Genomic DNA, 23,832 nt, shown 5'->3' with positions numbered 1-23,832 from the left:
AGTCTTTTTGCATCGAATTTCATACTTTAAAGGGTGAAAATTATTTTTAAAGATAATAAAATCACGTCTCAAACTTTTTTATATTATATTTGTGTTTTGTTATTTTTCCTACATCCTCTCCCTGTTTTATGCAAATGTAAACTTTTAAAAAAAAAAAACATAACCTCCTTTTTGAATTTTCGCTTGTGCTTTTTAGTGTACTGTGATAGAGATATCGAAGATGAAATGCACGTCGCAACAACATTGACTGCCATTCGCTAGCTCGGAAACCCCAGCTCCACCTTATGGCCACCGCACATTAGAGATATTATCACATTGTAGCAATGGGAAAAAGTTCTGTGTATTTAACCTTTTGAAAGTTCAATATGCTGAATTATTGACTTGGGTTTGTTCTGCATGTGAGGTAGGACTGGCAGGCCATTGTTGATTTTGTCCCATTTATGCAACTTGAAATTACAGAATGGTGTAGCTCCTTGAACCGGACAAATCAATCGTTCTTCATTGCAAAAATGGTTCGATGTTTGTATCGATTTGGTGATATTCCCATCAAAAGCATGGGGCTCAACACACTTTTTAAACATCGAAAACCAATGGTCCGACCCACCCCATCGTCCTTCGCTTTTTGATGTGTTATTTTGAAGGGAAAGCACTTGGTTGTTTCTTGGTTTTATAGAACTAAGTGATAGGTAGTGGTCCAAAATTTCAAGGGAGCCCTAGTGTATGGAATGTGCCCTTGCTCATTTGGATGAACCCTCCATGTAACCTTTTGAAAGTTCAAATCTAAAATTTCCTAAATGTACGTACTTAGGTACGCATGTATTTGATACTATAAACAGCTGGCAGAGACTAAATCAATAGGATAACAACTTAGGACCTACCAAAAGGTTATTGAGGCAACAACTATTATGAAAGGAATCGAGCATAACAAGCAGTAGTTAAGAGAGCATGTCATTCTCGGAGAAAGATGGGGCAACAGCCCCACACCAGGACAAGTAGGAGTAGGTTTTTATTTGTTTTTAGCTTATGCTCGTGAAGATTGACTTCCCTCAATTATGGTCTACTCCTTTTCCTTATATATCTGCCCTTGCTTTTTAGGCATCCTCTAAAGGATCCTGCGAAGGGGAGAAGGAAAAAATGCGCGCCCTCTCTCTCTCTACTTCATTTCTATTGTTCACTATCATTTTTCACTCATGTTTGCATCATGGGGTGCCTAGTGTTGATCCATTAATTGGGACAAACAGGGAAACATTAGAAATAATCATAGGCGGGGGTGGGGAAGCTCCTGCCCCTTCTCACATCGAGGAATGTCCACCCCCTCCTCCCCCGCCTGAACCTGAATGTCCACCCCCACCGTCTCCACCGCCGCCGCCTCCCCCACCGCCGCCGCCGCCCCCGCCCCCGCCACCGCCGCCTCCCCCACCGCCACCGCCGCCGCCGCCTCCCCCACCGCCGCCACCACCTCCATGTAAATACCGAGACCCACAATATGGCTGCTTTGAAAGCCCGCTAATTGCAAAAGCTTACCCTGTGATCCAAAATTTCAAGACACAAATCTTTAGTGACCCCAAGGGCTACGCAAAAACATGGAAAGGCAACAATGTTTGCAAATACAAAGGCTTCACTTGTGCAACGCGTCCTGACCTTAAGCTAAAAGCAGTTGCTGCAGTAGACTTCAATGCTGCTCTTTTGGCTGGGCATGGTTCCTGCCTTCCCCTTGATGGTTTCATTGATAAATTGGACGATCTAGCCATATTTCATGCCAACTCCAACAACTTCACCGGTACAGTTCCGTTTGGAGTATCCAAAATTAAATATTTGTATGAGCTTGACCTTAGCAACAACAAAATTAATGGAGATTTCCCGATGGAAGTTCTTGGTGCTTCGAATTTAACCTTCCTGGACATAAGGTTCAACTCGCTTAAGGGGGAAGTTCCACAACAAGTGTTCAAATTAGATCTCGATGTGCTCTTCATCAACAACAACAACTTGGAACAGACCCTTCCTGATAATCTTGGCGACACACCAGTCCTATACCTCACTTTTGCCAACAACAAGTTTACTGGTCCTATTCCGCCAAGCATTGGCAGAGCTCGTAACCTACTCGAAGTGCTTTTCCTCAACAACCAACTTACAGGGTGCTTGCCTTATGAGATTGGGTATCTGAGTAAAGCCACTGTGTTTGATGTAGGCTCCAACAAGTTAACAGGCCCTATACCAAACTCGTTTGGGTGCCTAAGAAAGATTGAGCTGCTCAATTTGGCCAACAACGAGTTCTACGGGGCAGTACCAGAAATAGTCTGCCAGCTCCCGAAGATCGAAAATTTGTCTTTGGCAAATAACTATTTCACTCAGGTTGGTCCTGCTTGTAGGAAATTGATATGGAAAAAGAAACTTGATGTAAGGAACAACTGCATTTTGGACCTGCCGAATCAAAAATCAAAAGATGAGTGCGCTAAATTTTTCTCAAGACCGCCGCTGGGTTGCGAGAGGAAGGAATCTTTTAAGTGGGTTCCTTGCATGAAAGGTGGTTATGATTATTCCAATTCAACGGAGAAATCTCACCAAGAATCAACTGCTTCCCTCCCAACTGTTAAAACTTATAGCACTCTTATTCCTCATCGGTTGTGATTTCCTTGCTGTTGATGGACCTCATTAAGAAAAATCATGATGGGGTCTTTGGCTATTTCTTTCTGTTGATACTTATCTCATATTGTATGCAGAACTTCAGTGTACTGTTGAATTTATTAGTGAATAAATGAACTTCCTTTTTCCTTCTAGTTAAGGAGCCCTGTTTCCTAGCTAGCAAGAATTCCTTTCACTACAATATTCGTGAAGTGGTTCAAACGGAACTGGGATTGCCTTGCCCTTTCTTTAATGTCACTTATATAAATGGAGTTTTTACAAGTTTAGATGTTCTAAGGTTAAGCGAACATTTTCTATGTATATTTCTTGCAAGAAAAGAAGTTATTGTGGGTACAATCGGATTCATAATTGCAGAAGGAGCTGCTTGAAAGCTCCACTTGTTGTACTCTACAAAAATCCAAGCAAAGCAAAACAAACCTTTTCTCCAACATTGGGGATAATCGATTTTATAATATAGCAAGTGTCCAACATGTTTCTTTGAATCTTTTTCTTTCCAGCTTTCATTTTTGCATCAATTATCGGGTTACACAAAATCAAAGTAAATCCTCTTCTCCCCTCATTAATTCCATCTCTGCACTGAAAAACAACAAGTGCTGCCAAAATCAAGCACGAGAATTTTAAGGAAATTTTCTTCTTTTCTTTAGTAATTAATATAGTAGTAAAATGGTCTCCGAAATTGACTCTGGAGTCTGGCGTTTGCAGAAAAGAGTTAATAAAGGTTAACCCCATTGCTTACTGCCGACAGTTGTAAATTGCAAGGATAATGGAAGCTGCTTGTGCAGTAAGCCTGTGATACTGAAAACATGAAAGCATGAGCTGGAGAAGGCCCACAAGGGGACAATTACCGTCCTCGATACATTAATGGAAGTCACCTCGCCGCATGGGTCAGTCTGCTGTCAGGATCAGAGATATAAAACAGAAAAAGATTTTGTCTTGTTTTCAGTGACTTTGAGTCCAGGGCATCAACTTCTTCTTGGGCCCTTTTGGTTCAACACTAAACCATTATCTTCTTCAATGTTGTAAAGGCCCAAATTGCTTCTTCTAGTTTGATTTTTCTACGAGTACGTGACTGCGCTCCCTCTCTCGCTCTAGTTTTCCCAAAAATCTATGCATTCTTCGCTGAATATTAGAAAGGCCCAAAAGGCCACTTCCTTTTCTACATTTTTAAAATATACTTAAAACACTATTTAAGGTCCTGTTTAATTCATGAAAAATGTTACTAAAAAGAAAAATAAATTGGAAACCAAATAATTAATATTGTATTCTAGCAATATATTTAGTCTTTCGCATTGAAATAAGAAAATGTTTTAATTTTTTATTAGATCTTTATCATCCAAAGTTTAATTTTATTCTTATTTTCTACAAACTAGCTCAATCTTACCTTTTGTGGATTACTAAAAATTTGTTTAGTTGATGTTTTTGTTATTTATTTTTTTACTCATTTATTATTTTTGATACATTTATTTACAAAAAAAAAAAATGAATAGTAAGTGCTAAAAAGATTAATAAAAAAGAGCTTAAATATATCAAGAGAAAATTGCTTTCATTTATATTCATATATTGCGAAGTATATTGAATTCTTACGATTATATATATATATATATAATTTGTGATAATTAAAGGCCCAAATTGATTCATATGTTTTCAGCAATCCAAAAAGAAGCAAGATAATTTGGTTCCCAAAAAGCAGTTATAATATAAATGATTAAATTTTGGAAATCTGAATATAAAGACTGAGGAAGAGGGTTGTGAAAGAAGGAGGGGACCGGGATATAAAAGGAGGCAATGGGTCCTTTTTAATGGGCAACATGGTTGTTTTCACTAGTGCAAATACATGGCACAGGTTGAGCCTTCGAAAGCACAAGATGGACGTAGCTATTGACAAGTGAGCAAACCATTTATGTATGTAGTTGAAGCCGTTTTGTACTCTAACTTGGGCTCGATATGTCTCCTTCAAAATTTGCCAATAGTGCAACTGTTCATATATTTTTTTTCATTGAAAGAAAAAAAAAATGTTGTGTGGCATGTGAACCTAGTAAATTTTATGGTTTGATAATGCCGTGGTATAGAAATCATAGATGATTTTTGGTTTATTAGGGCGGCTAGCATTTAAACCCCTTTACCAATAGCAATTATGATAAACAAAACTAGCTTCATTTTCGAATCATAAATCTAGTTTATGACATATATATATATATATATATATATAGCTATACCCTGGAGTCTAGACATCAGGGAGATGCAATCCTAAAATCATGATAGTTATTCCATTGCAATTTGAATCTTAGACTGAGGAGGCGACGACTTGGACATTAATTCCAGGAGAGAGCAGGGGGTGATGACAATGGTCTCTAGCATGCCATTCAACGTTTGTGAATTAGGCTATTTTCCCACTACTTATTGGCGCACTATAATTTGGACTTTAATGGTGGATTACCGCTTTCGCAAATATGAACGCACCTCGTCACTACACCTAAGTGCAATACCAATGGATGGGAATTGGGTGAGGAGTATTTTTTTTTTTTCCTCCTTATCATTTGTTGACAACAAGCAGCAGTGACCATTTGATCATGTTGCCTCACCTTTATCTCCTTGTGATCAAGTGTAAACTCCAAATATTTGCATAAGCTTTCAATTCAGCAATTAGTAGCGTGACTATTCTAATGGGCAGAGTTTTCTTTCTTTTTCCTTTTTTATTTTTAAGCAGGATGTTTACAATGTTTGCTATGTTATGATTCATGAAGGAAATTAATTGGTTTCAATTTTATCAAGAAATAACCCAAAGTAAGGCTCGGGTAATAGAGATCCTGGTCCATTGGAGGCCGGGATCGCTGCAAATTAATCAAACATGGATGAATGGGTGCAGCAGATCGAACACCAAGAATGTAAGTGTAGGAGGTATGTTATCAGAAGTGTCAAGTCTGGAAACCAAAATTGTTGGATTTCTGGTGTTTCTTAGGAAATTGCCCCATTGATGCTGCTAATTTGTGGGTTAACTTCAAAACTGAATTTGATTCAATTTCAACCAATCCGGTGAACAGGGCACTTCAGAGCACAGCCCTGGCAATCCCAGGAAACCATTGAAGCTATAATAAGCTAGAAGCAATGATTTAATAATCAACGACTGGAGCTGGAAATTGAAGTACATCCTTCAGCAAATGAGATACGTGGCCGAGATCGGTGGGATATGGCCAAGAAGAGATCTCTCCCTTTAGCCGAGTGGTGTTCGAGTATTTGGGTCCAACTCAGGGCTCAGGAGGATGCTAATAAACATGAATCTATAAATTGATCTTATTTATCGTATAGTTTAACTTTAAAAAATGATAGTAGTATCAAAATTATGACACATATATAGTAGTAATGATTTTCCCTGATAATCCATTCTTGTATTTATCCAAAGACTATCGGGATAAAATATGCTAACCAGTCCTCCCAAGTCCAAACTCCAAGGTTGACCTAATTAAATTAAAATTAAAGCCTTAAGACTTAAGATCAGGTAGCCTTATTATCATCGGCTGGCTTGTCGCTGTCATGGGGAAAACCTTATGGATTTCCAGTACTCATTTTATCGTGTTAAATTTGTTTTAGAGAAATGCCCACTAAAATTTAGTTTAGCTCGAGTATATAGTGTGGAGTGTAGTAGCTAGTGTTGCACTAAAAACCTCTCATTAGGCGTATAGAAAAACTATTTCCTAATTAAAGTGAATACTAAATGAAGGAACGTACACTCCACTAAATAGATTAGACTAGGCCTAGCTAGAAATATACAACAATCTTCCAAGTCCTACCTTTAAACAGATTGGAAAATCTGAATCACGGGCATAAACCAAATCTTCACCTAACAAAGCTAATGGGAACCATATAACATAATGAAGCATCCATTGCCCACTAACTGAAAGCAAATGAAAACATTTTCATTTCGAAAACGATACCCAACAACCACACTAACCATTATATAACACCAACAGCAAGATCTTTTAATCCCCAATCTTTTGAACTTTTGGTCTTTTATCTCCCCCACTTTTCTTCACATTATCAATGGAAAACTTTACCTTCTTCCGCAAAGCCTTAACTTACATTTCCTTTCTTCTCCTCCCGTTCCTCCTTTCTGTGCTATGCCAGAATTCTGAAAGCCCATTAACCGCCTCACCTCCATTGGTAGTCAGCACGCAACAGTTAATCTTTAAAGACAGGCGACTTGCTGCAGTTTACCCCATAATCCAAGCATTCAAGGGAACGATCACAGGAGATCCACTTAACAAAACGGGGAATTGGGTTGGTTGTGATATATGCAACTACACAGGCTTTTTCTGTGACAATCCACCCGATAATGAATCAGCCCTTGCCCTGGCTGGCATTGACTTCAATGGATTTCTCCTGACAGCCCCGACTCTCGAAGGCTTTATAGATATGCTACCTGACCTTGCAATCTTTCATGCGAACTCAAACAAGTTTACTGGCTCCGTACCAGATGTCTCAAATCTGCCTTATTTTTATGAGTTGGACATAAGTAACAATATCTTCTCAGGCACATTTCCTACGACGGTTCTCGGCATAAAAGATCTCTCATTTTTAGACATCCGTTTTAATTCTTTCGCAGGGACAGTCCCTCCACAAATTTTCAATCAAGCACTTGAAGTACTCTTCATTAACGACAACGATTTCACGGCAACGCTGCCTGAAAACTTTGGTTCCACACCGGTACTTTACCTTACCTTGGCTAACAACAAATTAACCGGTCCAATCCCACGAAGCATTGGCAACCTTAACTCGACATTGACCGAAGTTTTACTATTGAACAACAAGTTATCAGGTTGTCTACCCTATGAACTAGGGTTTCTGAAAGAACTCGAGGTTTTCGATGTTGAAAACAACCTATTGACGGGTCCATTGCCCTGGTCCTTGGCCTGCTTGGAGAAGATCAAGCTGCTCAACTTTGCTAGTAACCTACTGTACTGGGAGGTGCCTGAGCTGCTGTGCGCACTTGGAAACTTGGAGAACTTATCATTGTCAGATAACTATTTCACCAAAGTAGGACCAATTTGCAGGAAGCTGATCAAGAATGGGGTTCTTAACGTGAGACAAAACTGCATCCACGATCTTCCTGATCAAAAATCGTTGCATGAGTGCGCAGAGTTCTACTTGAAGTACATTAGGCTTTGCCCGTACCCTGCAACATATAAAATCATCCCCTGCAAGCCTAATGCTCCATGGCATGACCATCACTGGGCTCGGTCCAAGAGAGCTCCAGTCACTTACAAAACTCTTTCAAGACACAAGTCTTAAGCGTTTCCTTTTACATTTGTAAATGATATAATCCTGCCTATCCGTTATGTAGTTTTCAGAAAGCTGAATAAACAGCAGTACTCCGACTGTTGTGATTTTTCTATTGGAACCACTCTTTGTGAGTTGCTTGTTTTTATCTACTTTTTTGGTATCATCACCCTTTGCAAACAATCAATTCAATCAATAGCAGCAATTATGTGTAATTAGAAAATTAGATGAACACAGATTTATTGACCACTAATTTGGTGGAGTGTTGTTTTCTTAAAAAAATTATTGAGAATATCAAAGCATATTATATATTATGTAGCTACAAATTAATTCAGCATATGAATGGAGTGGATAAAAGAAAGAGGAAACTATCTCACGCTTACCTTTTGTTCTTGTATAATCCAGAACTAAAGGATAGTATAAACAAACCTGTCACATGGTTCAAAATCAAATTAAAAAAGAAAACAAAAGAAAGAAATGTTGTCATCTTTGGATTTCTATGCTGTTCTCCACTAATGTGAAGGATATGGTGGCTGGTCATCGGGCTGAGGTAATCATATATATCCAAGAATCATTTCGCATGGCCCCATTTGTTCGAATTAAAAGACAAGAATGCCACAAAATCAGAAAGTTATAATTTGACAAGAAGTGGGATTGTAGAAAACATGGTTGGATCATCCCCGTAAGCAAGAAAGTAGTCTTTTGAAGGAAAGATGACAAGAAATCGATTAACTAATGGGCTTGGAGTGCATGTCGCCTGGCTAGGCTTAAGATGGAGTATTTGCAGAAGCCCAAATAAGAAGCTAAAACCTAACAATTCGGTAGACACAAAAACCGAAAGGGCCTTGAACTTTGATGGACTCTATAAGAGCAGAAGCTCCAATCCAAATGGTTCTCTTAGATGTTGTAAATTTGGAATTTATAACTTGAAACAGAGGTGAAGAATTACAGTCGGAGAAGTAGAAAATAGAAAGGGGTGGGTGACCAATGGAACGAAATTCTAGATTCTTTAACATCTTTAAAGGAAAATAATCTAATGACAGATATTCATTCTCATATCCGGATATTAGATTTAGTGAATAACATCTCAATTGTTCTTCGATTTCTAAACAGATCTTTTGTTTTTATTGATACCCCAATGTCTTTGCAAGTTGCTTTCATGTCAGTAGTATTTCACGATTGTAGATGCTTAATTCTGATTTTACAGAAAAATTACATCAAGAACTTTCCAAGTGTAGAAAAGCTCAGAACATTCTCCCTGAGGTGTTCCGAGCCAAGGTATTTTAAACTAGAAGCACCTAAGGTATTTTAAGCGCAGAAGTGACCAAGAGTATTCCAAGCATGAAAACGCCCAGAGATATTCCAAGCATAAAAGAGCCTAAGGGCATTTCAAGTACAGAAGCGCCTAGGGTGTTCTAAGCGCAGAAGGGCACAAAGGTGTTCCAAGTATAGAAGTGCTTAAGGGTGTTCCAAGTACAGAAGTGTCCAAAGACATTCTAAGCGCAGAAGTGTCCAGAGGGCATTCCAAGCGCAGAAGCGCCTAGGGGTATTCCAAGCGTAGTAGCGCTTAAAGAGCGTTACAAGCACAGAAACACCTAGGAACAAACATGGAACAACTATTTGTATGAGGAAGTGAAAGTAACTCAGAACAAGTGGCAAGGTTCATGAGTTACCTTCACATTTGGGATGTTTTAGAGAGTTTGGCTTAATGATTCAGATATGGATATAGTTAAGAGAATTTCCTCTTAACCTTTTTTTGAAGTACATGTGCTTTATCATTTTTTTCTTTACTCCTTAAAAATACACGTGATGCACTATCGAATGCCACTACTCTATTTACCAAAAACTTATACCCACTACTCGACTATATGATCATTCTTTTAATATCCCATAAATCGTTCTTTAACTGTTTTTTCATAACAAGTACGTTCTCTCATGATTAAACATGCTCTCCTAACTACTCTTAAGAAAGTATCCCTATTCAGTATAAATAAGAGGTTGGGATATAAGGAGAGGGGAAGTGACACTCAGCAAAGATTACTCTGAAAGCTCTCTCTAAGTTCCTCCAAGTATTCTTTATATTCAGCTTTCGTTGTTATCCGTTGTTTCTTCCACCTTTTCTAATCCCTCACCGCCTATCACTCAAAACACTTACACTTCAAAGATTGCTCCATTCTTCCTCTCTAATCACTCGTTATAATACGTCCTCTCTCTCTCTAACCAACCAGAAGAACCCTATGCAACTATGAAACAAGCTTTGGATTTGCAGCTGTTTATAAATTCTAAGACAACCATGAGCTGGGCATTGATTTCCAAACTATCCATCAATGATCTCTATAATTCCAAATCCACCAAACGCCCTGGCCCCATTTTGATAGCAGAGAGCAGTATTGTTTGCCTGCTTTTGCTAATTTCCCACCAAACTTGCAGTGTAACCGGGCCTATGTACCATCCCAACCTTCAATTAAAATCACGATCTGACAAGTTCCAAGCGGACATAGTAACCCCATCAATAAATTCCAAGAAACCAAGCCACATAAAAATATATGTACCACTCTGTATCGAACAGCCTGTTTAATTTTAAGTCCAATAAATGTCCAACGGAAAGCTGACCCAATGTTTCACACTGTGGGTCTGCCAATCGTATGATATGCGTGACATATATATAAATGTAGAAGCTCATCTACTAATAAACCCGCCATGTACATATGATTTTTTAAAGAATCAGTTAGGTGTTCTCCTACTATTATTCTTAATCCATCATTTTCACTAATTAAAGTAACGGATTTTTTTTCATAAAATAACAGAATTAAACTCTTATTTTAATTTTGGTGAACAACATTTTAATATATAAGCTATATAGTATTTGTCCTTGATTAAGTTGTTGTGGATTCAAATAACTTCTAATTTTTTTTTTCAAGTTCAACTTGTCTGTATTCTATTCATATAATCATAGGTTGTTAAATAAATTAGACCCCAATTAGACATTTTGTGCAAATGAATTTTTTGAGCACAAAGCATTTACGTTCAATCCAAATTAAATTTAAAATAACATAATATTGTAAAAAGTTTTTGAACTATTTACAAAAATTTAAATAAATTTTATTTTTTTATTTCATCCAATCAAATTTTTATAGTTTGTTTTCCTACCAAATATGTCTTTATAATTTACTATTAATTAATTATTATTAATTAAATCATAATTTATCATTTTACGAGACATAGTGCTCAAATATCATAATAAATAATGATTAAATATATTTATATGACATGATAATATAATTACGTAACATTTTTTCCCTTCACATCAATGTCTCCTAAGTATAAAAATAAATGTTGTTTTAAGTAATGATAGTTGAACCATTAGGTATAAATATTTACTTGATTTAAAATAAAAAATAAAATAACATAATTGAATATAATAAAAAATAAAAATTTATTTAAATAATTTATAAACTTTTTAAAGTATTATGTAATTTAAAATTGAAATAATTGACATTATTCTATGTTTCAAGTGCTAAACTTGAATTTACTTGTAGCAAAATATAATTCAAATGATAAAGATTTAAAAGTATTCACTTTTGGATTAAAGTCAGAGCTTGATTGATCAACAGGGAAATAGGCTTAATTAAAACCATGCATTTTCTCGTAAAAAAAAAACTTTTTCTTTTTACATGTGTGACAACTGACGTGACAATGTTTGTATTGCCTCACCGACACCTCTCCTGCAGTAACGTACGCTTTGGGTCACGTGGACCACGTGACCACGTAACACCACCTGGGTTAAAAAGCCGTACCTTAGATACTATACTTTTAACAGACTATAAATTTATCAAATCCCGCAAAAATACCGCGAAGCTTCTTATATGCACTCGCCTCTAAGCCAGTTATATTAAGCGTTGACCATCATAGAGCTTCGAAGCGCGTACCTCTTGGACCCCATGGTTCACAGATTCGAATCTTATAATAACCCGACGGGTTATGCTATGGTTACATTCTGTCTCTCACCCTCGCTCCAACCCTTGCTTTATCACTTACTACCAAACGGCCACCGACGCCTGCTAATTCCTCCATGAGTTTCCTATTTATCCTTTTTTTGAGTTTTTCAATTTTGGTTTTTTTGCTCTTCTAGTGTTTGGTTGCCGAGAAAATCTCAGGGAAACTGATGAAATTATCCTTTTGCATGGGATCTCTAATTTTAAATAATATATTCAGTTTGGGTATTGTCCAGTGTTTGGTCAAAAACACGCATCAGCCAAGCGTTTAAAAAAAATTCAAATATCAATTTTTTCAATTTCCACCATTAGTCTCAGCAACCAAACAGAACTAGCAGGGGGAAAGTTCCAAATTTAAATCCATTTTTTCTTTTCTCACCTTTTCTTAGCCACAAAACAAGAACTAATTGACCAAGAAAAAAACATTCACATTTCGCAAAACTTGATTATAATTTTTCTGGATACACTTCCAATGGTTTAAACTTTTAAACCTATATAAACATTACACCTCTGTACTGGGAAAAAAAAGAAAAAAGGAAAAAAAAGTTGTAAATGATACAATTTGCAAAGAAACAAACCCCATCCAAATCTCTCAATCATCATCTTCCCCTGATGATAGAGAAACCGACAAAGGCGACGATGATGTCGAATTCTTACAGAACCCAGACATCATACCATCACTGACTCCTTTCTCCACTACAAAATGTCCTAAAGAATCCACAGTTTCCACCAAGTTTTCTTCGCACAAAAACTCTTCACTTAAAATACTTTCCACGTCCCTCTCAAAATCATGCACAAAAACATGCGTTTTCCTACCTTTCTTCTTGCTCCTTGCCAACACTCCCGCCGTAAATATCGGAGCCATCCTCCCTGGAGCATCTGGGAAGTAGCCACGTGGCCCGTCGATTAAGATCACATCCCAACTCAAATAGTAAATATGGTTTGGCATGTCGTTGATAGCGAGTTTACAGTCGGAAAAGAGTAGGTTTTGGACTGGTTTGCACTCGTTCTCGATGTGCGATTTGGCTAATGATAATAAATCCGACATTTGGCTTACTTTGGTGGTGTACTGGACGTCGTATGCTTCGATTTCGGGGTGGTTCCGCTCGAACGAGGAGACTAAGTACTCACTTTCATCAAGGAAAACGGTGTGACCGTGGATGTTGAGGGAGTGCCAAAGGAGGGATTCGTGGGTGATACCAAAGACAAGGAAACGGCAAGGCGAGGAAGGACAGTTGTGGAGAGTGGATGCAATGAGGGAGAGTTCGGAGGATGACATGTGGTGGGTTGTGGTGTTGACGGTGGCAGTGGAAGCATAGTGGAGGAGAGCTGTGGTGACGGAGGAAGGCAGGGAGGAGGCGGAGGCGGTGGAAAGGGAAGGGGTCGTGGAGTTGGAAATGGTGGTGGTGGTGAAGAGAGTTGCAGTGAAAGCCAAAGTGAAGAAAGTTACGAAGAAGAAGAGGAAGAAGCGGTGAGAGGAAGTGGAGGATTTGTGGATTGAAGGGTGGAGGAGAATCAGCTTTGCGTTGGAGTTGCTCTTCATTTCTCTTTCTCTTTTGAGAGAGAAGGAGAGAGTTTGGGTTTTTTCTTTTTTATTAATATTCTTCTACTTGATTTTTGGGCCTTTTGAAAGTTAAGAGAGGGAAGAAAGGAAATGGGACGAAGGAATCACGGGGGAAATTGAGAAGACCACACACGAAACCCAAAGGAAGGTGAAAGGGACAGACTGCAGGAAATGGGAATAGAAGAGGTGGGATTTTTTAATTGGGGAAGAGTGGTGGAGCCCGAAGCCATGGTGGGGGAGAAAGGGATGGGTTAAACGTTTTGTTGTTGTTGGTTTTCCCTTGGATTAAGTCATTAATCAGGTGATCAACGGATGTATGAGGAAGGAGTATAAGTGCATGACAAACAGACAAGGTAATTGATGGAGGATGTTGGAACGGCTAAGTATGACTAATTAAGCATTGATTTACATAGATACTCCCTGTTCTTCCCTTGAGCTAGCTAAGCAAGATTTTTGGTAATAAAAAAGCTTTGCCCTTTGTTTCACTCTTGAAATTGATGCACTTGTTCTTTTCGCAATGTATTTTTTTTTTTCTCTCTTACATCATTATTTTTGCATTATTGTCAAATAATGAGATTGGGGATTTAACTAATTCGAGCTTGTTGAGGCAATAACTTTCAATGAGCCAGAGACAGACATACTTTTACTTTTCCTTTTCTGATTCCTTTTGTTTTTTCTCTTTTGGAAGTATGATTGCACATTTGGGGTCTCAATTAAGTTAGAATAATTTTTTTTATTTCCACTTTTGAGTGCGACTGACATCCATGGATACGAAAGAACGATAACATTTAGTAAAATTTGAGAAGAAATGATATTTAGAATGTTAATACTAATACTAATATAGAAAGTTATTTCCCTTGGTTGACCTCGCGATTTATTCAATAAATTTTAGTATCAATTTATTGATTTTGATTTTATTCAGTCTTTTTTTTTTAACTGGCAATTTTCTTTAAATTTACCTGAAGAAGATTCACCTAAATCTTATTCTTAATTCGTAATAGTAATATAAAATCACCCTCATATAGATAATTAGATATTAGTATGATAGTAAATATATGTATCTGCAGTATATAAATATACAGGTGTAACCATTGAAATTACAACCATTAAACTTTTATCAACTGAACGACGTCCAATTGGTAAGTAAATAAATTGGAAGGAAGATAAAGATAGTACGGAAATAGATGTTTGCCTAATTCTTATCCAGATTATCATTGTCTGTTGGAAATCAATCCCTTAAAATGTCCCCAAGGTTGTTAGAGACATACAAGGAGACAACACCCCATGATAAATTTACTACTTAGACACTATCTATGTGGTTCGGACAGTCAATTTCTTTCTTAATTAGATGCATATTTCGTATCATCTATGAATAGTTTGATAGTTAAAATTAGAATAAAATAATGTTAATTACTCGTTCTGTTTAACTTTCAAATTCTAAAATTAAAAGTAAGATATTGATCTAACATATTTTTAGTGTATAATTTTATAAAATTTAAAAGACCTATCCAGTTTTCATACTTTTTAATTTTATTCAATTTATTATCTGTACTCAAAATCGAAACAATTTAGTTTTTTGATTTTGAGAATTGCGTCAATTTAGTCATTTCTCTTAACGACATCCAATTTTATTGGTAAAAAATAATGTCATCGTTGATGTCAATGATGACGTCAGTTTTAACATGTCACTTTTTTATGACTTGAAGTTGACATGGCATGCCACGTGACATTAAGTGATGACGTGACAATGCCACGTGACACTATACAATAGCATGACAGTGTTGATGTGGCACTGACATGTTGACATGGCAGTGTTGATGTGGCACTGACATGTTGACATGTCAGCGTCACGTGATAAATCAATTTTTTTTTTTTAAATTTATCGTATCATAGGGACTAAAATAAACAAAAATATATAGTATAAGGACGAAATTAAACAAAATTGAGATGTTGAGGGATTAAATTGAAAAAAATTTGAAAAATACAAATCTTTAAGTAGATTATTGATAATGTTTATTAATAAGCTAAATATTTAAGTGTAAAAGATTTATGGTATTAAAAAATATATATAGATATTTTTTATTTGATTATTTGATTCCAAAATATATAAATCAATTTATCTTTTTTACAAAAACTAAGTTTGAATTCTCCTTCTATAAAAATTTTATGCCTGAAGTTAAATTTAGATGAATAACTTGTATTACGTTAAAATAAAATAATATAAAATAACTAAATAAATTCTTTTTTCTTCTATTTATAATAGTATAAAAATTTAAAATTTATTTAACTTAGTTTTTAACTTGAGCTAAAGTCAAATAAGCAAAATATGTTGATTTAATTTTTTTTTTTAAAAATAAAGAACAGAGATATGGAGTTAGCGATTATTATAAAAGTAATTCTTCGTTCTGATTTACTTAATTTGGACATGACAAACCTCTTATTACAACTATAAAATCTGAGCTTCACCCTTCTAATTATTTATTTATTTTTTATGTTGTTATTTTGTTTAATATTTCGAGTTATTTTTTTAAGTTAAAATTCTCTAAATTAAAGACTGCATTTATGATTGATAAAGTTAGATATAACTGTAAATATTTGTACCATTTTTTTATTAATAAATTTTTTATAGATTTAAATTAATAATTTAAATTTAAATTTAGTAAAATTTGATTGTGGTATTTGAGTTTAAATAAAATTGTTTTATAAGAAATTTTGAGTAAATTTAAATAAAAGGTAAATTGGATAAGAGTTGACTAATTTCAAAAGAATGTTTATTTGTAAATTGTGAAAGTTGTAACTAAATTAACATATTTTACTAATTTGAGTAAATTTTAATAAAAGGTAAATTGAGTAAAAATTGAATAATTTCAAAAAAAAAAGTGTATTTGTAAATTGTGAAATTTGTAACTAAATCAATATATTTAGTCATTTTATATTATTTTATTTGAATGTAGTGCAAGTTATTTATTTAAATTTGACTTTAGGCATGAAATTTTTTCAAATTTTTTTATAGAAGGAAAATTCAAACTTAATTTTTATAAAAAAAGATAAATTAATTTACAAATTTTGGAATGAAATAATCAAGAAAGAAAATATTTATATATATTTTTAAACACTATAAATTTTTTATATTTAAATATTTGATTTATTAATAAGCATATCAATAATTTACTTGATTTGTATTTTTAAAATATTTTTTTCAATTTAGTCCCTCAACATCTCATTTTTATTCAATTTAGTCCATATACTATATATTTTTGTTCACTTTAATTCCTATGATGTGGCAAAAAAAAAATTTAAAATTTTTTTTGATTTGTCACATGGCACTAACATGTCAACATGTCAGTGCCACATCAGTACTGTCATGTCATCACTCAATGCCATGTGGCATGACCCGTCATCATCTCAATACCATGTTATCAAAATGACACGTCAGTGCTAACGTCAATGATGACATTATCTTTTAATGGTAAAATTGAGTGTCGTTGGAGAAAATGACTAAATTGACTTAATTCTCAAAATCAAAGTATTAAATTACTTCGATTTTGAGTACAAGTATTGAATTGAACAAAATTGAAAATAGAGAGATTAGATAGATCTTTTGATTATTTTATAAACTATTAATATTACGCAACTCATTTTACTAATTAAATTAATACATTTTAAGTTTTAACAACTAAATGCTTTTTGATTTTACTGCAATAAATTCTTACATCTAAAGGAAAAACATCAATTATGAAACCCAAGTTAGGTTGTAACTTGACTACAAAACACTTATCAGCACAGCCAGAGCTGACCCTTGGGTAAAGCCACCCAAGCAAGGGTTTTAGGCTCTCAATTTAGAGAGGTCCCAAATTTGGGAAGGTTTTATAATTTTATAATATAATTAATTATATTAAAAATATATACAAATTTAAAATATATAAAAATAATTAATAATTAATAAAATTATTTATTTTCTCACTTTTTTAATTATGTGCTTAATAAATTTTAATTTTTTATCATTTCTTAATTTTTAAAATATTATTAATTTTCAATTATTTTTCTTATTTCTAATCAACTAACAGTCATATGTATTTAATCATCTCTAATAATTTTTTTTTTACTTATTTTTTCTATTTCTAATTAACATATTTAATAAATTTCAACAACTATTTTTTTTTTATATAAAATTAATTATTTTTTTAATATATAATATCTATTTTGAAATTCTTCTTTTCTAATTTGCTTTTTCTTCTTTTTTCTTTTTAACTTTAATTTTTCTTCAAAAAATAAATAAAAAATCTGTTATGTTATTATCTTTATAAAATCGTGAGCTTTATTTACGGTTTGTAATAAGTATTCAACAATTAATTACTATTATTCTCATATTTATAGATTTTTTATTTTAATTTAGAGTTTATATCATGTTATTATATTACTTTTATTTTATGTGATAATTAATTTATTTAAATTAAAAAATTTAATTATTTATTTATATTAATTATTTAAAAAATATACTATAATCACTTTAAATTTTTAAGCTTACGGAGCCGTTCCTGAGCACAGCAGTTAGGCATCATTTTCTGTCTTAATTTCCAATGCGAGAAGTTAAGACTTGTGGTACAAGAAAACACAAAAAGGTTTCAAATTTCCAATCAAGAAGGGAGGTAGGTACAAGTCGTTAAAGAAATGATGACTCATCCATTCACCACGGATTTCCCGGAATTTTCAGTTATTGGTTGTTGTTATTATTCTCGTCAACCATGGTAACAGTATTTGACCCCAAAATGAAGAATTTCCATACTCATATGGTCAACAAAACGTGACATTAATTTCTATTTTCTTGGATCTTAATTTCAACAGTAGCAAATAATAAGAGAAAAGCCGATTTATTTGAACGAATTTTGATGTGAACTTATTTATTAAACGTGAAGCACACTCTACTTGCTGTAATGTTCTAAAGAAAACCCGGCAGCCAACAAAAGTTAAAAGATGAATTTAAAATCTTTTTTTAACTCAAGTAACATAAGATAAAGAAATCATAGAAAAAGAGGCTAAAAGATAAACATTTCCCTTTTTATTGTAGTATAATGTTTTAAAATTTTTTTAAAAATTTAAATAAATTTTTATATTTTAATTACATTCAATTTAATTTTTATATTTTTATTTTGAACTAAGTAGGTTTTTATAATTAATTGTTGATTAATGTCATTAATCAAAATAACTTTTCTCACATGATACTAATGTGACGTTTATGTAAACAGTGAAATTGTCACGTGATCAAATTAACATGTCATGTCACTATCTACTATTATATATCAATAGATCATTTCGACGTCACGTGACATAAAAAATAATTAATGTTATTTTAACTAAAGATGTTTAATAAACCATTAATCATAATATAATGACTTATTTAATTTAAAATTAAATGTAAAGATTTAATTGAAATAATGAAAAATAAAAATTTATTTAAAATTTTCAAAAAATTTAAAACTTTTTAAAATATTATCTTTTAGTAATCAAACTTACCTCATCGTGCAACGGGTAAAAAGATGGAGGGGGAGGAGGAAATTAGAATTTCATTATTGTCACTTTACAGCTTGTTATGCATTAGGGAATAAGGACTGAAAGGTAATGTCAGTTTCTATCATCCAAAAGTATTGGATAATTCCCTTAATTAATCCTAGTTATATATTTTAAATCCTAGATAATTAGCATGTTATGGCCTAATCTTTTAATAGATAAATAAGATCTTAAACTCAAATTATTGGCAGGCTAGCTTGCTACTGCTAGGATAATTAATAGCCAAAAAAAAAATTGCATTTTCAGTACTATTATCTGATTTGTAGAAATCCTTTTACACCACTTTATTCTTCTTTTTTGAAAAGTAGTGGTGTTTCTTTTTTAAATTAATGAAAATAAAATTATAAGTAATTTCGAATATGTTTTGGACCTTACCTTTGGCAAGACCCCATGTTACTCTGGATTCGACAAAGATATGCTGGCTTGATAACTTCATAATCAAAATTATAAAGAGATGCCATGAAGTCGTTACAAGTCAATTAAGCATTAGCAAAGCCCGGTATTAATGATCACAAAGCATAGTGTTTGACAAAAGGTTGTCTTTGATTAAGGCAAAAGTTGGTGTTAACGGTTGGCAAATGCTAACTTTTGTAAAAGTTGGAGGGCATCTCACCCTACACCATTCAAATTTTCGGTTTAACTTTGTCATTTGTTCTTTTGCCCCCATGCTTAAAGCAGACTTCTCCAGTTGTTAAAGTGGGTTTGGTTTGGTTTGGTCAATTGGGAGATGGAAAAAAGCTCACCTTCCTAGCCACTCCCTTTCTAGGTCATCTTCTCGTAAGGTTTTAGGAACACTGTTTTGCCCCTCTCTCTCTATGTGTATGTATATATATATATATACATACAAATATGGATAGAGATTTTTGAAAAAGAAGTTGTCTCAAATGAAACAATGGATTGAGTCCATTTCCCAAACCCCAGGGATAACACATGCACTTATTCAAAAAATCGTTTTACAAAAATCAAGACTTCTATAAAAAAGAAAAAAAAATCCAAAACAAAATAAAAATCACAAAATATTCAAAAAATCCAACAATATTATGAAAATATTTTATCACAAACAAGGTCAGTTCTTTTCAAGTATTATATTTCTGTCTATGATTCTAATTTCATTACACATTTCACAATCTAGATCTTAAAAAGTTTTACCGCCAATAGATTGGGAAAACGACCTAAGTACTTCTTAAAATTTTATAACCCAATTCATCACAAAATTAGATCACAATCCATATTTCAGTTATCAAGATTATCAACAAGCATAGTTCATATTTCGAAATAAACATGTCAAACATTCTTAGTTAATATTTTTAAATATCGAGTCAAATACAAATTTCCTCTTTGATTAATCCATTGCTAAGGAATGGACCTCATACGAAAATCCTTACCCCAATTTGTCAATGACTGCATTTCTAAAAAAAAAAAAAAAAAACTTTTCAACAATTGTACCAAATGTTTTATTCAAAATTTCAATCTGATTCAGATTAGAACAGAATACATGAAATAATACAAATTTTTTTTTCCAAAACTATACATGTCCTATTATCACTTGTCAATGAAAAAGAAAAATCAGATCTGGAAGACTTTTCTGTAAGCATGCGAGAAACATGTGGAAAAGTATACCTATGCTTAATCAGTAAAAAAAAACACTGTATTTTTTCCCAATGAAATTATTATTAAATTGAATTGACAGTTTATTTTATATTTTTGCTGAATTTTACTCATATTATAATTTGATGACAAACATGTTATGATCCAAATCCATGCTGTGAATTAGTTAGGTTGGACCATCAGATATCTCCCGTGCTAAAGGCCCTTCAACCCAGCAGCCCAGTCTCCTTGGGCCATTTCATTCTTTAATTCCAAAAGTACTAAAAATGTGATTAACCTAAATACACCTTATAAAATTTTATCATTAATCACTTTTTATTTGTTTATTTATTTTGATTAATCAATCATCAATAATCATCAATACATTAAATTATTTTTTATTAGACTCCTATAGAGACAGTATTATGGTTTTGCACATTTTCTTTCTCTATCTATATTTCTTATAAAATTATTAAACTTTTTTATTTAATAAAAAAATAGATCTCCCTTATTAAATTAAACTTTTAAGGCTGATGAAAAGAAATTAGATTATAAAGTACAAGATCTTAAGCCAAACACGTGCCCCCTTAGCCATGAAACTTTGGTCACCCAAGTTTTTCTTGGTTGGCCTTTTCAAATATAATAAATATTTCTATACCTTTTAATAAGAGTGTGTTATGCATACTCTTATACTAATATATTTCTTAATTCTAATAATATGAAATAATTTACAGATTAATATTGTAAAATTTAAATTATTTATATTTTAAACTTTACACTTTAAAGACACTTGTATTTATATATAATTGTTACTTGAAAATAAATAAAAATAAATATTTAATGGACGTATCAATAAATACTAATCACATAGAAATATTGAAAGACATTCCTTTGATGCACTACTCTTGGGAAAAATAAAGTTAATAAAGAGCAAAATAAGTAATTAAAGTGCAAGAGTTACTTCTCCAAAATAGAATGGACATGGTTGCCTCTTTGGTTTTTGCCTCTTGATTCAACGGCGTCGCAAGCTCAGTTCTTAAATCAGAGCATTCAAATCAGAATCGGATGAACCTCCTTCTTCAACAGCCCCTTTTGCCATTTCTCCAAGTGCCTTGGCTCTGCTTCTCATTTCCTCTGCACTTTCACCCACCATTATCCCCCTCACTGCCTCCTCTATTGCATCTCTTTTCACAGAATCTCCCACTACTTCAACCCATTTTTGTACTCTTACACCAACGCCAATCTTCAAAACTTGAGTCACTAATTTTTCATTGTAAAACTGCTCCGCGAACGCTGGCGAGGTGACCATAGACAAACCAGCAGAAACACTTTCCAAGGTTGAATTCCATTCACAATGAGTCACAAATCCTCCAACTGCTTCATGATCAAGAATCAAAACTTGCGGTGCCCACCCTCTTATTATAAGTCCTTTGCCTTCCATTCTCTTCTCAAATCCTTCAGGCAACCAATCCTCCTCGTCTTCATTGTTCTTTTCTTTCCTCACAACCCAAATGAATTGCTGTCCTGAAGCTTCAATGGCCAATGCTATCTCCATTAACTGAGCAGCGTTGAAATTGGATACACTTCCAAAATAGATATACACAACTGAATTGGGTTCTTTCGAATCAAGCCAATTTAGACACTTCTGTTCATCAATCGATGCTTTCTTTCCTCTATCTGTTTCATCTGCAATGGCCCTATTGCAAAGTGAAACAGGGCCAATATGCCATGCCTTTCTTCCCAAAACATTCCTGTAGTGATCAGCGTAGGTGGCCTCTAGCTCATAGAAACTATTGACAACAACCCCATAGCTTTTTAGCTCTGATTCTCTCCATTTTTTTACCAACTTGGTAAAGTCATTTTCATCATTTTGTGTTAGAACATGTGGCATCTGTTTTTTTGTCGACTTAATATCCCGGGAAGGTTAGGAATCATAAAAGGTTCAGAATCTGACTCGACTTTCTTATGTGTCTCATATAGACTAATGGACTCTGATGCACATAATGCAAGGAAACTGATACCATTAAACATTAACCTAGGAATTCCAAACCTGTCTGCAGTATCAGTTGTCCAAGGAAAAAACATATCAGTAACCAAGCAGTCTGGTTTACATTCTTGTATCAGCTGCTCAAGGGTTCTTGAAGCATGGCTGTAGCCTTGAAGAAGTTGCTGATCATATTTATGTTGGCGTCTTGGGAACTTGTGATGGCGTCCAGGTTTTCACATCCCTCAGGCAATCCAGCCCCAACACAAGGAAACTTCAGGATTCGGATATCGATATTGATACCTGAATTCTTGCATCTTTGGATTGACTCGGAGAAGAAAGGAACATTCAGTGGAGTGGTGACAATGGTTGTCTCTACACCTCTCATTGCAAAAAGCTTGGTCATGTCCATTGCCGGGATCATGTGGCCAAGACCCATGAAGGGAAAGAAGAGAACGTGAAGCGGAGGAATTTCACCACCCATATTCCCTTGCAGGGGCCTTGAGAGTAAGAGCAGAAAGAAAGTTCAGGTTGTATGAATTGAAGAGGAGATAAGACTCAATGCACGTGAGTAGATGAAACAAAATGGAAGATGAGTCCGGTACCTTATTTGTGGTTGTTTGATATCGATCATGACGTGATTGATCAATATTGGTACAGGCTAAGAAGCATGGAGCACTACAAAAGGAACTTTGGAGTATTCTAAGAAGTCCCCAACTCTGGACGCCACTCGTCTTTGCAGTCATCACTTTTCAGTTCCCGTTCACATCTAGGAAATCGTTCGGTTGAGAGCTTCCAGACTGCTTGCTATCGGCATAAACTTTCATTGCCTCCTTTAGAAGTCAAGGGAATCATAAACATCAAGAGAAACGGAAAACATGAATCGTATTGTATGATAGGCAAGAACCCAGAAATAGAAAAGCATACATCAAATGATGCTTAAGAACCCAGAAATAGAAAAGCGTACATACATCAAATGATTGTTTTTTTTTTTTTATACGTCAAAAACCATTATGATCATTTAATTGGAGAACATTTATTTCAAGCCTTCCAAATCCAATTCGCATCAATCTTGATATATTTGCATATACCGTTAAAATTCATAAATATTACGTAAAATTTTTACCTTTAATTTTTTAAGAATATTTCTTTCTTAAATCTAGTTAGTTGTGGAAGCAAAAAACCCATAGAATGTATGAAATGACATAATATTGATT

At 34.0% G+C, this 23,832-nt stretch overlaps 1 non-coding gene and 4 pseudogenes across 3 annotated transcripts; 3 read left to right on the top strand and 2 right to left on the bottom strand.

Annotated features, from left to right (window-relative positions):
* The first annotated feature begins 1,083 nt into the window (after positions 1 to 1,083).
* On the top strand, positions 1,084 to 2,777 carry LOC18607977 (uncharacterized protein At4g06744 pseudogene; annotated as a pseudogene). The gene has a single exon (XR_016024716.1). The product of XR_016024716.1 is annotated as an uncharacterized protein At4g06744 pseudogene (transcript).
* A 3,855-nt stretch (positions 2,778 to 6,632) lies between these two features.
* Positions 6,633 to 8,038, top strand: LOC18607975 (uncharacterized protein At4g06744 pseudogene; annotated as a pseudogene).
* Positions 8,039 to 12,319: 4,281 nt separating this feature from the next.
* On the bottom strand, positions 12,320 to 13,641 carry LOC18607974 (protein IRX15-LIKE pseudogene; annotated as a pseudogene).
* A 2,206-nt stretch (positions 13,642 to 15,847) lies between these two features.
* On the top strand, positions 15,848 to 15,940 carry LOC148763955 (small nucleolar RNA snoR8a). Its single transcript, XR_016024956.1, has one exon. It is a non-coding gene; the product is annotated as a small nucleolar RNA snoR8a (small nucleolar RNA).
* A 5,703-nt stretch (positions 15,941 to 21,643) lies between these two features.
* On the bottom strand, positions 21,644 to 23,605 carry LOC18607973 (scopoletin glucosyltransferase-like; annotated as a pseudogene). The gene is made up of 2 exons (XR_016024674.1): positions 23,221 to 23,605; positions 21,644 to 23,115 (listed from the first exon to the last, which is right to left on the bottom strand). The product of XR_016024674.1 is annotated as a scopoletin glucosyltransferase-like (transcript).
* Positions 23,606 to 23,832: the final 227 nt, after the last annotated feature.

This window comes from Theobroma cacao, chromosome 2 (assembly GCF_053813885.1).
Source record: "Theobroma cacao isolate CCN51 chromosome 2, ASM5381388v1, whole genome shotgun sequence".
In the NCBI taxonomy this organism is placed as follows: Eukaryota; Viridiplantae; Streptophyta; class Magnoliopsida; order Malvales; family Malvaceae; genus Theobroma; species Theobroma cacao.
Note: the sequence above shows the minus strand (reverse complement) of the source record. Positions and strands in the feature narration are given on the sequence as shown.